Below are 4,540 nucleotides of genomic sequence, written 5' to 3'. Positions count from 1 at the left end.
TATATATATATATGTATATATATATGTATATATCTATGTATCTATCTATATATATATATGTATACATATGTATATATATTTACATTTATACATGCACGTGCAAATATGTGTATAAGTGCAAGCACATGCCATTACCTTATACACGCATTATCTCTAGAACATACACAGCCACACCCTTGAGCACACACAGCACACAAACACAAACATATTCATAAACAAATCGAATGGGATGTTTCGAACTAAACAAATAGATGTATATATATATATAGACAGAGAGACACAGAGAGAGATACATATATACGCTTTACATGTATACATGTGTGTGTACAGGGAGATAGATGTATACATAATAGACATATATAGAGAGGAGGGGGAGAGAATGTATAATCATGCGCTTAATGTGTGTGACTTTGTTGATAAATATGGAAAAATAACTTGTAAGAAATTAACTGAGAAAAAGTAGGAGAGAGAGAATGAAAGCGAGAGAGACAGTAGCGGGCATGCAAACAGACATATAGATAAGTTTATAGGGAGAATATATGTACAATTTCAACAATTCGATTTGTACGAAAACAGCTCAATGCCAGCGGGGTCCATATTATGCCAACGTGAAAGTCAAACTGTTAGCCAATGTTTTATTCTTAAGCTTAACGCTGTGAAAGAATTAGAAGTTAACCCCATTTGACTTGGCTGTTTTCTTGATTGCCCGTCGGTCTCAGTGTACGTTTGCTGTACATATTTGCAAAATTATTTTGTAGTAGTCATAAGTATGTACTTCATTAGCCATTGGAACGGTATGTTTATTCAGAAACACTGTGCCATTGGCAACAGCCGAAGGGATTTTGGATTACAGCCAGTTCCCAGCGATCGCTTCCTGCATCAGACTGTCAGCCAACCAACTGGCATGAAGAGAGCGGTTGACTACAATACAGAGGGCAAGGGAGCAAGGCATGTGGAGTGTGGGGGAGTGTGAGAGCGGGTATAGATTGTTGGAGAGAGAGTGAGAAAGAAAGAGACGATAAAGAAAGAAAAAAAGAAAGACAGAAAGAAAGGAAGAAAGAAATAGAGAGAGAAAAAGAAAATGGAACAGAGACAGAGATATACGGTGGGGGGGGGGCAACAGAATGACGAAAATGCAAAATGAAGGAAACATGGAAATTGAAGAAAGGGTGAGCAATAGGTGACCCCCGTTAGCATTAAATCTTGAATTAAGATAAACACCCACAGCTTAGCCACATATTTACTAATCGATAATGTTACACGATTTACGGTATGCGTGATTATTTATGTATTCATTGCTAGCAATGTGTGTGTGAGCGTATGTGTCTATATGTGATAGTGTAGCATAGAGAGAAAGGGAAGTTTATACAAGGAATGAAATTGGCGGAATTGGTGGCGGGGGATAACGGAGATATGTACACATAATGTTCTATGCAGATAAACTTGCAATTAATAGAAAGTTTCTGCAGAAATAAGTCAATATAGTGATTGGAGGACATCACAATATTACGTACATAAATGCGTTTATATATGAATAAACGTAAGATTTCGGTGATAGCGGTTCAGATAAAGAGAGTTACACATATTCTGTATTATATGTTCAACCACACACAGAAGCATGTATATGTATGTACCTGTGAAGACATACCCCACCTCCCTATATGTAAAGGTGTATATATATATATATATATATATATATATGGGTGTGTATTTTGGCTAGGGTTAATGATGCAGAAAACCTGCGCAAAAGTGTTTTCATATCTCCGGATATGATGCCGTTATAGGTAGATAGATAGATAGATGGATGGATGTTTATATATATGTATGTGTGTGTAATTATACATGAAGAAATATGTATAAATATACACACATGTATATACAAACATCTATCCATCAACCGACGTATCGTATCCGGGAGACGTGAGGACACTTCTGCACGGCTGATTCTGCAAAGTGAAACACCGTCAAAATGCTTGCATATATATATATATATATATATATATGAGAAGGAAACCTCTCTTCTGTCATGGATGACCATGGGATTGCACCTAGAAAGTTACCATCCGAGTCACAAGTCCGGACAAGATTGTTTATGGAAAGCCAGCAGTCGCCCATGCATACCAGCCCTCCTCTCGTACCATTGGTGTTATCCAAGGGAAAAGCAAAGGCCGATACAGCTTGGCACCAGTGATGCCGCAACTTATTTCTACAGCTGAGTTAACTGGCGCAACGTGAAATAAAATGTCTTGCTCAAGAACACAACACGCAGCCCTGCCCGGGAATTGAACTCACAGCCTCATGATCGTAAGCTCGACGCTCTCTCTCTCTATATATATATATGTAAAATCCAGCGTTCGAGATGTAGGAAAAATGTTGTCTTCAACCTAATAGTAAATATAAAGAATAACTTTCAGAAACAATAGTGATTTATTGAGACGATACGAAAATAATACACAACGATTCGTCTCAATAAATCACTATTGTTTCTGAAAGTTATTCTTTATATCGATCCCAGTACACAACTGGTACTTAATTTATCAACATCGAAAGGATGAATGGGAAAGTTGACCTCGGCAGGATTCGAACTCAGAACGTAAAGACAAACGAAATACTGCTCAGCATTTCGCCCGGCGTGCTAACGTTTCTCCCGGCATGCCACCATACATACACATATATATTGACTTGGCCAAAGATTCATGAAAACCAATGCACGTACGTTTCTGCATGGAAATATGTGTATACGCCTATTTGCTTGTGGATGTGTGTGAGCGTATGAATGCGTTTATAAACTGCAGTCTTCCACGTCTGTAGAATTGTTAATCCTATGTTATTTTATGTGAATCATATAATGGAATAACTATCTATCCACTGAAGAGGTGGCACTAAGGAGTGTGACAACTGCAACAGAAAGTCCAGTGTGATACTAGACAACGAATATCCTATACTTCACTGTTCGGTCTGCAAGATTTAGTAGGCACAACTCTTTAAAATTATATGATAATGCCTCAGAAATGGGGCACTATATTTTATAATACATGATATATTGAGTTTGAATGCGCATGAAATGCACTAGATTGCAACATTTCTGATTATGGGTTTGATAAATCAATAGAGATATGGTCATAGGAATAATAACGGCATAGGGTAAAGTTTATGAAGGACTACTGGAAGACAGAGTGGATCTGAAACGTTTGTATGGAACACATACTTAAACGCATATAAACGTGTGTAAGTATATATGTACACATGCGTAAATACGTCATGTGTTTCGATGTATATATCAATGTGTCTTTGCCATGTGTGCGTGAGTATATATATATATATATATATATATATATATATATATATATATATATATATATATATATATATATATATATATATATATATATACACACACATATATTTATTATATACTAGTTATATATGTGTGTATATTTGTGTAAGTATGTATAACAGATTAATGTTGTATTCTTTGTAATAACGTTCATCATTAATTAGAAGAATATAGTTACTTCAGTAAAGTGCAATATTTCTTTTGAAGCAGTCTCAATCAATACAATTATATTATTGGCAACACACTCTTTTTTTTACGATCGGTAACGGTAAAAGGCAAATCCAAATCAGAACTTACATAGGCTATCACAATCAAGGCATAATTTTATTGATAATGTTATTTCGATTGTAGTCCTTTAACTAACCCAATTCCGAACTACTCAAAAGTGTTTTCAGCGTTGATTATCCATTGTGCATCCACGAATACATGATCATGTAATAGGGTCCGATTTTTTATTTTTTATTATTTGGGGTTTTTTTGTTTTTGAAATCTGGGACAATACTAGGGAGATTCAAGTGTTACTTGTATATGAGAATGAATAACTATGTAAATGAAAAGGTTTTGGTTTGTTGTTATTATTGTTATTCTAAATATTAAAGCAGCGTGCTCGAAGAATCGTTAGTACGCCTGGCAAAATATTTAGTGCCATTTCGTCCGCCCTTCACTTCAAAGTTCAGATTACGACGTGGTTGACTTGGCCATCCTTCCTTTCGGTGTCGATAAAATAAGTTCCAGTTCATATAATAAACGTTGCCCCTCCTCCGAAATTGTTCGCCTTCTGCCGAAACTTGAAATGAATATGAGGGCGGTGTGCTGGGAGAAACGTTAGCGCGTCGGGCGAAATGCTTAGCGGTATTTCGTCTGTTTCTGAGTTCCGCCGAGGTTGACTTTGCCTTTCATCCTTTCGGGTTCGATAAATTAAGTACTAGTTGCGTACTGGGGTCGATCTAATACACTGGCCCCCTCACCCAAAATTTGTACCTTTCACCAAGAGTATAAAAGAATCGTTAGCAGGCGGGACAAAATGCTTAACAGAATTTTGTCCGTTTTCAAGTTCTGAAATAAAATTCAGTTTTATCGACTTTGTCTTTCATCCTTTCGGGATCGATAAAATAAATGCCAGTTGAACGCTTGGTCAACACAGTCGACTTAGCACCGCCCCCGAACTCTCTCGCTTTCTGTCAAAATTTGAAAACTACTATA

The sequence above is a fragment of the Octopus bimaculoides genome, chromosome 2 (genome assembly GCF_001194135.2).
Source record: "Octopus bimaculoides isolate UCB-OBI-ISO-001 chromosome 2, ASM119413v2, whole genome shotgun sequence".
NCBI classification, from domain to species: Eukaryota; Metazoa; Mollusca; class Cephalopoda; order Octopoda; family Octopodidae; genus Octopus; species Octopus bimaculoides.
Note: the sequence above shows the minus strand (reverse complement) of the source record.